Source organism: Podarcis melisellensis (genome assembly GCF_964234715.1).
Source record: "Podarcis melisellensis genome assembly, chromosome: 10".
Lineage (NCBI taxonomy): Eukaryota > Metazoa > Chordata > Lepidosauria > Squamata > Lacertidae > Podarcis > Podarcis melisellensis.
The window spans coordinates 75,900,918-75,913,498 of NC_138542.1; the positions used below are offsets into that span (position 1 = coordinate 75,900,918).

Genomic DNA, 12,581 nt, shown 5'->3' on the forward strand with positions numbered 1-12,581 from the left:
TGTTACGGAAGGGGGGGCATGTCTTCTTCACTACAATATATTTGCTCAATTTCTCTAGGATTCCATCACCCCTCCCCTGTCCTCCCTAATTCCTCAAGTTAGGTGTCAAGACCCTAATCCTGTGAAATCACTCTGCCAAACCTTTCCTCGGGCAATGCCAGGTGACAGACTATGCATACACTCAGGAAGCGCTTATCTGCGCATATCTCCAGCTCTGCATATTCCCCCCTCCCTCCTCCTTATGTTAATCCGGTGTAACCCAACCTCTCCTTAATGTATTCATGACATAATCTGTGTAACCCAACCTTTCCTTAATGTATTCATGATGTAACTGGGATGTATTTTGCACTGTATTCTGGGACATGGAGGGAGTTTCAAAAGTTCATGTCACCCCTTTCTCGCTGTTCAATCTCGTCTTGAACCTGTTGCACAATAAACCTTGGATCTCCGCATTTTACTCCTGTCCAGCTGAGCTCGTTTTCTTCCGCAGGGACCCGCGGACACTTAGTCCGACGAGCTGGGTGGCAGTGTAGCCCCGCACCCAGATTTTAGCCGTAACACCATGAAAGGGTTAAGGGGCGCGAGAGACGCCTGGATAGAGACCCCCCCTGTAACTCCCTTGCTCCTGTCGGGGGGGGGCTGCGAATGGAGAGGTGTGGCGCGCAGGGCGTGGGGTGACCCGAGCCAAGGAAGCCTCCGGATTCAGGGGAGACTCCGGGAGAGAGGGAGGGGGTCAAGGACGTGGGGGGAGAAGGGAGGGGGCATCCCCGAGGCAGGGAAGCGCATCATTGGCAGGGTGGGTTGGGAGATAGGAAGACCAGTCTTGCGGGGGGGGGGGGGGCGTCTCCATTGTGGCTTCTTCGGGGAATCTCTGGAGGGGCCGCCTTGGCTTCTCCCTCCCGCCCAGGAATCGGCCCCCCTTCAAGGCGACCAGAGAGGGATCCCTGGAAAGTGGGGGTCCTGTCCCCCCACTCCTTCCTTCCTGCCAGCTCCATCCTCTTCCCACCCCATGAGCCCCTGCCCTGCCCAGACCCAGGGGTTCTGCTCACTCCACCCATTGGTCCCCCTGGAGAGGAGAGGAAATCCCGAGAGGAAGAGGGGAGAGGAGGGGCCTTCTCAGAAGCGGCTCTTGGTTTCCGCAATCCCACCCAGGAAGCAGCCAGAAACCTTTTCCTCTCTCTCAGGCTTCCATCTTTATTGTCTTTTCCGCTGAGGATGAGGATAATGTACACCTGTCATCAGAAACAGGGGTGCAGAGTCCATGGAATGGCTCTCAGGATTGATAGAGAAGTTGCACCTCAAAAGCATTTCTGTTCCCCCTATTCTTTGTAGGCAATGTCAGAGTGACTGACAAGCTGAGATACAACCCATCAGCATCCGATGACAGCGACTGCATGAATCTTCCCAGTCAAAGGAGCCATTTTCAGGATAGACAGTGCCTGGGGCTGGAGGCTCTACACACCGGGTGTGCCTGTGCAGGCCAAAGACTGCCAGTATTAGCACAGGTGAGGTGTGTGACCTCCCCAAATTTACAGACTGTGTGTGAATGAGCGTTCGTGGGTGGGATTCTCTTTTACGGCAACCTGTGATTTTCTCCACCCACAACATTTCGTGAGCTGATATTGCAGTAAAAATTCCAAAATAACTACAAAAAATCACACGATAATAATAATAGTACAGTGGTACCTCAGGTTAATAACTGAATTCGTTCTGCAGCTCCGTTCTTAATCTGAAACTGTTCTTAACCTGTGGTACCACTTTAGCTAATGGGGCCTCCTGCTGCTGCCGCACGATTTCTGTTCTCATCCTAAAGCAAAGTTCTTAACCCAAGGTACTATTTCTGGGTTAGCAAACTCTGTAACCTGAAGCGTCTGTAACCTGAGGTACCACTCTAGAATTTCTAGTATTAGTATTTTCCCCCAGTCGCTCTGGGCAGTTACAGTACATATAGGTAAAGGGACCCCTATGGGATGCAGGTGGCGCTGTGGGTAAAACCTCAGTGCCTAGGGCTTGCCGATCACATGGTCGGCGGTTCGAATCCCCGCAACGGGGTGAGCTCCCGTCGTTTGGTCCCAGCTCCTGCCCACCTAGCAGTTCGAAAGCACCCCTAAGTGCAAGTAGATAAATAGGTACCGCTTTATAGCTGGAAGGTAAACGGCATTTCCATGTGCTGCGCTGGTGCCAGCTCGCCAGAGCAGCTTCGTCACGCTGGCCACATGACCCGGAAGTGTCTCCGGACAGTGCTGGCTCCCGGCCTCTTAAGTGAGATGGGCGCACAACCCTAGAGTCGGACACGACTGGCCCATACGGGCAGGTGTACCTTTACCTTTACTAAAGGGACCCCTCACCAATAATAATAATAATAATAATAATAATAATAATAATAATAATAATAATAAATTTTATTTATATCCCGCCCTCCCAAGCCTTAGCCGGGCTCAGATCTAAAATAATCAAGTACTATCAGTTTATAGATGATTTATTCTTCGTTATACAGGATCAAGACACAGCAGTACAATTCCTTCAATGGATCAATGACCAAGATCCAAATGTACGACTGTCTGGGACCATTCATGACACATCAGTTAATTTTCTGGATGTCACAGTCTTTAAAGATCACTCTCAACAACTTAAGATCCGCCCATACCATAAACCGACCGATCGAAATTCATTACTACATGCTTCATCCTTTCACGCTCCACATTTATTGAACAACTTACCGTATGGACAGTATTTAAGACTAAAAAGAAATGCATCGTTCCAACATGACTACAAAATAGCGGCCTATCAGCTTACACAGTCTTTATTACAACAAGGATACACATCACGGACTCTTGCTGCAGCTCAAGATAGAGCGGAAGTGAAAAACAGGAAAGACCTTCTTGCTATAAAAACCTCGGATAAACCCAGAGAAGATCGTATTTGCACATCACTGCAATTTACACCACATACTTCTAGCATTAAGAAACTCATATATAAACATTGGCATTTGTTATCCAACATCCCAGGATGTCAAAAACCACCTATAATTGGTCTAAAAAAAGCCAGTCACTGAGGAATTATTTGGTGAAATCGGACCAACTTACATACCCGGAAGCATCAATTAAAGGTCACTACAAATGTGGTAGTTGCAATGTATGCAAATACGCACTACAAGTAAAGGAGTTTGTCAACATACAGACCGGCTTCAAGTTTCAGATTGAACATTTTAGTAACTGTAACCCGAAGAATAGTGTGTACGCATGGATGTGCCCATGCCACAAGATATATATAGGCAAAATCACTAGACCAATTAAACTACGCATAAATGAACATTGATCACGGATCCGCAACAGAGTGCTAGAAGCCCCACTGGTGGAACATTATATACAGCAAAAACATACGGAGGATGATTTTGTCTTCTTCATTATCTGGAAACCAAAAGTAGATTTATATACCAGGAGAAACATTGATAGACTATTATTACAACAGGAAGCACGATATATTCATCTGTTTGAAACGATGTCCCCCAAGGGCTTGAATGAACATCAAGACTACAATTCCCATAGAAACACCGCCACCCGACCTCACCCCCATCCATCCTCCCTCTCCCCACCCCCCTTTCTTTTCTCTTTCTGTTTTCTTCTCCCCCTAATGCCTCAACAAATGAAACGGATTTGTAAAAACGTTACATGGAAGAAGAAGAAGAAGAAAAAAATACGAGGCACTACACTTCTGTAAAACAAGAAAATCCTTAATAATAAATAAATAAATAAGTAATAAAAAAAAGACTACAATTCCTTTCTTTAAAAAACTACTACAGATGACCTTGGACTTTATATCCCTTCTCTGTTTACACCTTTAAGAAGGAAGAGCCTATCCTCCTCCCCCACAGACACACATATAAGACAATGATCTCACTCCCTAATAGAAAACGCACAGAGAAAGGCAAGAAAATTTGGATTCATTTATCTAAGGTGAGAAAAAACACTCATCTGATGTCCGTTTTTCACAAACAATTAGACTGGAAATAATAACTCTTGTAAATTCTCATTTCCAGACGTATGTTGGAAAAAGAAACATAAAAGAATTGTGTTTTTTTAAAATTAATTTTTATTAAAGTTTCCACAGCATTTTCAACACAAACAAATACAAAACAATAAACATAAAACACATATACTTTCAAATCTTAGTTTCATATGCCTTACTCTCCCGACTTCCTCGTACCTCCCCTTACTGCATTCTCCTATCAATAAATTTTAAGCAAATCCCCAACTTATTTCAATTTAATTTTAATAACTCTTATTTTCATTCTCTTGTCTGTTACCGCAATTAACCCCTATCTTCTCATCCAACACCAACCTAACATTCACTAATTTTTGCATATCTCTTTAGATAGTCCTTAAATTTTCTCCAGTCCTCTTCCGCCGTTTCTCTTCCCTGGTCTCGGATTCTGCTCGTCATCTCTGCCAAACTCATATAGTCGATCACCTTCATCTGCCATTCTTCCACGGTGGGTAACTCCTGTGTCTTCCAGTATTTTGCAATGAGTATTCTTGCTGCTGTTGTAGCATACATAAAAAGGTTCTATCTTTCTTTAACACCAATTGGCCAACCATGCCCAGGAGAAAAGCCTCTGGTTTTTTAGTGAAAGTGTACTTAAGTACCTTTTTCAGTTCATTATAGATCTTTTCCCAGAAGATCTTAATCTTTGGGCACGTCCACCAAAGGTGATAAAATGATCCTTCCGTTTCCTTACATTTCCAACATTTATTATCGGGCAAATGGTACATTTTTGCAAGTTTGACTGGGGTCATGTACCACCTATAGATCATTTTCATAATATTTTCTCTCAAGGCATTACATGCCGTGAATTTCATCCCAGTGGTCCATAACTTTTCCCAGTCAACAAACATAATGTTATGACCAATGTCCTGTGCCCATTTAATCATTGCCGATTTAACCGTTTCATCTTGTGTATTCCATTTCAACAGCAAATTATGCATTCTTGACAAATTCTTAGTACTGGATTCTAACAGTTCGGTTTCTAATTTTAATTTTTCCACCTGGAAGCCAATTTTCCTGTCTATTCTAAAAACTTCCATTATCTGGTGATAGTAAAGCCAATCTCTTACTTTCCCTTTTAACGTCTCAAAACTTTTCAGAAACATAAAAGAATTGAATGATACAGACTTCCGACAGATTTATATTCTTTAAAAAATCGAGGTATGGAACCAAATATCATGATATGCATTAATACACTTTAGAATGTATATACTTCATTATATTTATGATTTATGGTATTGGAGAACCTTGATTTATTTTGACATATTATTTGATATTACCAGCTGAAGAAGGCGTTTACTCCGAAACAGGGCCCTGTCCTGGTCACCACTACTGAGTCGTACATCTGATTCATACTCCGGATACTTCTCTTTGGCCCTATTTGATTCTTTATTCTGATTTTATATAATATGAATTCTTTTTGACTGCCATTGAGACTTGCATGAAACAATTGTTTGTGCACTGGTATTCTATGTACCTTTATACTATATCACTACATATTTGAAACTACATTATTTCTGTACTTAAACGTTGTGTTTAAATCTACTATTATTTTAAAACTATTGTACTTATACGTTGTGTTTAAATTTACTATCAGTTTAAAACTGTTATTCTTAGCAGAATATACACGTTTTTCTTTTCAACTCTCGAGTAGGAATTATTCCTTGTATTGAAACTTTTGGCCAGAGCTCTTGGTTTATCCTTTTTAGTGTACTTTCAACAAGAACTCCAATTTCTTTAACTGGCAGCCATTGGGCCAGAGCTCCGCGAAGATTGCCGAAGGAGGGAGTCAGGCTGTGCCCTTGCCAAAGGCCTGGTGGAACAGCTCTGTCTTGCAGGCCCTGCGGAAAGATGTCAAGTCCCGCAGGGCCCTAGTCTCTTGTGACAGAGTGTTCCACCAGGTCGGAGCCACAGCTGAAAAACCCCTGGCTCTCGTTGAGGCCAGCCTAACTTCTCTGTGGCCTGGGACCTTCAAGATGTTTTTATTTGAAGACCGTAAGTTTCTCTGTGGGGCATACCAGGAGAGGCGGTCCTGTAGGTACGAGGGTCCTAGGCCGTATAGGGCTTTAAAGGTTAAAACCCACCTTAAACCTGATCCTGTACTCCACCGGGAGCCAGTGCAGCTGGTATAGCACCGGGTGAATGTGATCTCGCAGCGAAGACCCCGTAAGGAGTCTTGCTGCAGCATTCTGCACCCACTGGAGTTTCTGGGTCAGTCTCAAGGGCAGCCCCACGTAGAGCGAGTTACAATAATCCAGTCTGGAGGTGACCGTCGCGTGGATCACAGTGGCTAGGTCAGGGCGAGGGAGATAAGGAGCCAACTGCTTAGCTTGGTGGAGATGAAAAAATGCCGCCTTTGTTATAGCTGCAATCTGCGCCTCCATGGAAAGGGAGGTGTCAAAGATTACACCCAAACTCTTAACGGACGGTGCTAGCACTAATTGCGCCCCCACAAGAGATGGGAGTTGCCCCCCCAATCCCATATCGCCCCGTCCCAGCCACAGGACCTCCTGTTTTCGAAGGATTTAGCTTCAGCCAGCTCCCACGTAACCATCCAGCCACAGCTTCCAAACATCTGGTCAGTGTGTCTGGGGCCAAGTCAGGATGGCCATCCATCAACAGATAGAGCTAGGTGTCATCAGCATACTGATGGCAACCCGGCCCAAAACTCCGGACAAGCTGGGCGAGGGGGCGCATAAAGATGTTAAAAAGCATTGGGGAGAGTATCGCACCCTGAGGTACTCCACACACCAAGGAGTGGCGCGATGACAATTCCCCCCCAAGCGCCAGCCTCTGTCCCCGACCAGAGAGAAACAAGCGCAGCCATTGAAGGTCTGTGCCCTGGATCCCCACGTCGGCAAGGCGGTGGTCCAGAAGTTCATGATCGACCATGTCGAAAGCTGCTGACAGATCTGGAAAAATCAGCAGCCCCGACCCGCCTCGATCCAGCTTAGGTCCAGTCGTGGCCGACTCTGGGGTTGCGGCACTCATCTCGCTTTATTGGCCGAGGGAGCCGGCGTACAGCTTCCGGGTCATCTGGCCAGCATGACTAAGCCGCTTCTGGCAAACCAGAGCAGCGCACGGAAACGCCGTTTACCTTCCCACCGGAGCTGGACCTATTTATCTACTTGCACTTTGACGTGATTTCTTTTTTTTTTTTAATGAATATTTATTGGCGTTTTCATAAACCACACAAAACAAAAATAGACAAAAAATAACAAAAATACAAAAATTCAAAAACTTAAAAACAATTAAAAACACATAAAATTTCAATTACTTATTTTCTTGTAACTTGTTTCTCAGACCTACTCACACCTCCCCTTCTTGTATTCCAATTTAAATTGTCAATTCAGCAAATCCTTAACTTATTTCTCCACTTTAACTTAATAATTTATTCTAACATATTGTTATTTTACTTTTCTTCTTTCTTCCATTTCCTCAATTTTTTTTACTAACCTTATTTTCATTTTATTTAGCCCATTTTAAAAACCAGTTTTGACTTATCCAAACTTCAACATCAATACTTATACCTCATTAGGTAAAGGTAAAGGTACCCCTGCCCGTACGGGCCAGTCTTGACAGACTCTGGGGTTGTGCGCCCATCTCACTTAAGAGGCCAGGGGCCAGCGCTGTCCGGAGAGACTTCCGGGTCACATGGCCAGTGTGACATCGCTGCTCTGGTGAACCAGAGCTGCACACGGAAACGCCGTTTACCTTCCCGCTGGTAAGCGGTCCCTATTTATCTACTTGCACCCGGAGGTGCTTTCGAACTGCTAGGTTGGCAGGCGCTGGGACCGAGCAGCGGGAGCGCACCCCGCAGCAGGGATTCGAACCGCCGACCTTTCGATCAGCAAGTCCTAGGCGCTGAGGCTTTAACCCACAGCGCCACCTGTGTCCCTTATACCTCATTATTCATTCTTAAATATTTTTCCCTAAAGTCGACCAAAATTTCCCTTCCATGACTTTCCCAATTTCCATACAAATAGCAAAACCAAATAAAAACAGAACAAATTATAATTGTATACCCTTTGGATTCCCAAACTCCACCCAACAAATGTCCATCAGTCTCAGTATTCTGTTTAGCCTGGAGATCTCACATCCGAGGCTCTTAATTCTCTCTCAGTTCCTCTCTGCCGGTCTTTTTGATTGTCCTTAGTGTTAAACCCCAAATCTCGGAGAGGCTCCGGCCCAACAGGATCCATGTTTCTTCCAGCCAGACCTCCATATTTAAAAATAAAGGCTAAGGGGTACTCCAAATCTTGTTTCATACTCCTTTCAAGTCCAAATGTCCCCAAAGCTCCAACCTCCACCTTAATCAAATTTATAATCCTTCGGTCTTCAGATCTCCACATAAGGAGAACTCTCAGTTCTCCACTCTCCAATTCAGGCCAGACTTTCCACATCAGACTTTTATTTTCCTTTATTGCCATCATGTCAGGCCTCAAGGTGCAACTCTCCTTTAACATCTGCAGAATTGCAGCTCCTCCTTCCTTTTCTTCAGGGGCAACATATGTCTCCTTCTCCATATTCTCAAAACTCTCACGTTTCTCTATTTGTCCAGTTGAATAGGCTTCCTGTTTCACACCCTTATCAGGTTCAACAATGTTCTTTACTGCTAAGTCCAGAGTTGTAATATTTGTAGCCAAAACATCGGTTTGGCCTTGTAACTTTCCCAAGAGAACAAATGCTCTGTCCAATTCAGCCTGGATTTTCCCTCCTCCAGCCATTCCTGTAATGTCACTAAGCCCCTCTAGGGGGATTTTAGTTCCTTAATATTCCTTTCAGCTCAAGTCCAAAAAACACGTTATTTTGTATCAGCCCTTTCTTATTTTCAGCAAATTATAGCAAATGTAACCAGCAGAAGTAACAAAAACAGGATTCTCTTTTTCCGTCTTGACAGCTAACTTGACAGCTGTCAAACTCTTCAGTATTTCATCAACAGGCTCTCTCACGGGACACTCCCAGGTCCGGGGGGGGGGGGTGAAACTTCAGCTCCCAAAATTAATACTTTATCCTCCAGTAAGAATTCTTGTAATGTCAAACCGTGAAGTTAAGATCTTTTACAAAAAAGAAAGAAAAAATTCTCTCGACCTTAGCTAGCAGGTCCTTTGCTTTAAGTTGTTTACAAAGAGGGGGGCGGACTTCCTTTTTAAACCTTCCCCGCTCGCTCCTAATTCAGCAACTGACTGAGCGATGGGGGTGAAGATGCTCCTTCAGGTCCACAGGGCCGAGGCTGAGGAGGGCTTTAGGCTGCAGATCTTGCTCCTCCATAATGATCGATGTATAGTTAGCAGAGTAGGAGAAAACACAGAGGCAGCAAAGCTTAGAAATTTATTACTGAAGACACATTTATTACTGAAGTGGGAGCAGGTGCATTTCAATACTGTAATTCATATATAATTCAATGTCAGAGTAACCCTGGGACTAGATAACAAGCCTCCAGGTGGACGTGCCCCAACTGCCCTTCACGTTCCTCTTCCGCACGGGCAGAATCTGCCTTCTGGACTGTGGGATTCACGCTTGTTCTCCTCCTCTCCATCCACCAGGGCTTGACTTCAGGTGCAGCAGAATTCCCCAGCCCCCCAAGGATTTGAGACCCATCAGCTTTCCTCACCTGGTTTAGCTGGCCAGTTGAAGCCGTTGCTTGAACCCCTGTTGCATGCTGACAGCTTCTGGAAGCCACAGGTGAGAGCTGAGTGCAGGGTGGGCACCAAGGGTGGAAAAATGACCCCAGAAGGTGCATGACATGTCCCCCACCCAAGGAACTACTGCTCCCCAACGCCCCATGACATCTAGATTCAGGTAGGTAGCCGGGTTGGTCTGACGCACTTGAAATAAAAAAAATAAAGAGTCCAGTAGAACTTTATAGACTAGGTTTGTTCTAGGTATAAGCTTTTGTGTGCATGCACACTTCTTCAGATACACTGACACAGATGTCACCAGACCCTTGTATATCGTGGGAGGGTGGGGTGGGGTTTTTCTCAGAAAGGTACTCCTACTACCATCTCACACTACCCTTCACTATATGAAGAACTGTGCATGCACACAAAAGCTTATACCTAGAACAAAATTAGTTGGTCCCTAAGGTGCTGCTGTTGTTGTTGTTTATTCGTTTAGTCGTGTCCGACTCTTCGTGACCCCATGGACCAGAGCACGCCAGGCACTCCTGTCTTCCACTGCCTCCCTCATGCTGGTAGCTTCGAGAACACTGTCCAACCATCTCGTCCTCTGTCGTCCCCTTCTCCTTGTGCCCTCCATCTTTCCCAACATCAGGGTCTTTTCCAGGGAGTCTTCTCTTCTCTTGAGGTGGCAAAAGTCTTGGAGCCTCAGCTTCAGGATCTGTCCTTCCAGTGAGCACTCAGGGCTGATTTCCTTCAGAATGGAGAGGTTTGATCTTCTTGCAGTCCATGGGACTCTCAAGAATCTCCTCCAGTGCCAGAATTCAAAAGCACCAATTCTTCAGTGATCAGCCTTGTTTATGGTCCAGCTCTCACTTCCATACATCACTACTGGGAAAACCATAGCTTTAACTATACGGACGTTTGCCGGCAAGGTGATGTCTCTGCTTTTTAAGATGCTGTCTAGGTTTCTCATTGCTTTTCTCCCAAGATCCTAAGGTGCTGCTGGACTATTTTTATTACTTTTTTACTTCAGCTGTGTCAGACCAATATGGCTACCTACCATTAAGTACAGTTATCTCCTTGCCTTGAATATCCTGCTTTTCAGTGCCAGATTAGGATAGTCCTCTGTCAGAAGACAAGCACAGGATCAGGCAGCACATCATGATTATAAAGAACCATTGGGGTGGGTGTTTCCGCCTGGGATTCCCATTTGCCATCTGCTCTCCTTCTGCTTCTCTTGCTCTCTCCATGCAATGTGAGGCATGTAGAGGGAGGTCCATCTCCAAGAACAGGAGCTTCCCTGAGCACCCATTCAGCTGACCCCAAGCACCAAGCCTTGTCACTAGTTCTCTGCCTGACCCAGACCAGAGTCCCTGGAAGAGATGAAGGCCTGGGTCTCCCAAAATGGTTCATATGGACCTCCTGAGGTCAGCGGGACTGTGCAGGTGATTCATGAAGATCTAGAGGTGGAAATGGGGGCAACAACTTGATTTGAAAGGCAGTCTCAGAGGACAACAGTATTCCAAGATCATGCTGTGTTATTAAAGAGGATTGAGGATTATGAAAGGTTGCTGATGCATTACTACCATTTGACACCTTACCATTTTCATTTCCTAAAAATTGGGAACATGGGGAGGACATGGGAGAATGTAGGAGATGTTGAAATAAGAGAAGGTGCTAATGGCAGTTAATGTGTCCTTTTTTCCCTGTGTTCTCTTTCCTGAAACACAAACAGGATTTCCTTTCTGCCCACTCTGAAAAAGGTGATGGAGAAGACAGAATTGCAGGGGACAGGGCACCGTTCGTTTCATTAGGAATAGCCATTAAAATGTGTGAAATGTGGGATATGCTTCACTGAACGAGCACACATAGTTCACATCAACAAACACAAAAAGGAAAGAACCCATTTAAAGGTATGGAGTGCGGAAAGAGCTTCTCTTTCAATGCAAAACTTAGAACACACCAGCGGACTCACACAGAGAGAAAGCATTTTAAGTGTGGGAAGAACACTCAGAGTGGAAACCTTAAATTGCACAAATGGACACACACAGGAGAGAAACCAATTGAATGCATGGAGTGTGGAAAGAGATTCAGTCAGAGTGGACACCTTAAATTGCACAAACGGACTCACACAGGGGAGAAACCATTTAAATGTATTGAGTGTGGAAAGAGCTTCCGTTGTAATACAAGCCTTAGATCACATCAACGGACTCATACAGGGGAGAAACCATATAAATGTATTGAGTGTGAAAAGAGTTTTAGTAATAGTAGAAACCTAAGACATCAACGGACTCACACAGGGGAGAAACCATTTAAATGCATGGAGTGCGGAAAGAGCTTTAATGAAAGTGGAAGCCTTAGAAGACATCAACGGAGTAACACAGGGGAGAAACCATTTAAATGCATGGAGTGCGGAAAGAGCTTTAATGAAAGTGGAAGCCTTAGAAGACATCAACGGAGTCACACAGGGGAGAAACCATATAAATGTATGGAGTGCGGAAAGAGCTTCAGTCAGAGTGGAAGCCTCGATTTATGTCAACAAACTCACAGAAAGGAGAAACCATATAAATATCAGGAAAGTAGATAGAGGTTCACTCTTAGTGGAAGTTCAGAATCAACAGACTCATGGACAGGAAGAACTTTAAGAAATGAAACCCTTCAAACCATCAACAAACTCAGGAGAAGCAGTTTGAATGAAAAGACTGCAGAAAGTGCTTTATTTATAATGGAGTATTTAAGGAACAGGGACGCGGGTGGCGCTGTGGGTTAAACCACAGAGCCTAGGACGTGCCGATCAGGTCGGCAGTTCTTTTTTTTTTTAATAAGATTTTTATTAAAGTTTCAAAAATTTTATAAAAGCAAAACAGAACAATAGTACAAACAAACGGGGAAAAAAGAACAAGTATAATTTCAATC

The 12,581-nt window shown here is 44.6% G+C and overlaps 1 protein-coding gene and 1 long non-coding RNA gene across 4 annotated transcripts in view; one reads left to right on the plus strand and one right to left on the minus strand.

Moving 5' to 3' along the window:
* LOC309378858 overlaps nucleotides 1-12,581 on the minus strand; it is a 230,243-nt gene that overhangs the window by 115,088 nt on the left and 102,574 nt on the right. The window lies entirely within an intron of this gene.
* LOC309378660 (uncharacterized protein) overlaps nucleotides 1-12,581 on the plus strand; it is a 116,863-nt gene that overhangs the window by 1,430 nt on the left and 102,852 nt on the right. For 2 of the 3 annotated variants that reach the window (XR_014172152.1, XM_081927157.1), the window contains exons 2-4: nucleotides 1,333-1,505; nucleotides 9,591-9,729; nucleotides 11,401-11,578. The gene's annotated coding sequence lies outside the window, so the exon portion shown is untranslated. The remainder of the gene's footprint in view (nucleotides 1-1,332; nucleotides 1,506-9,590; nucleotides 9,730-11,400; nucleotides 11,579-12,581) is intronic. The other variant, XM_081927156.1, reaches the window with a different exon arrangement.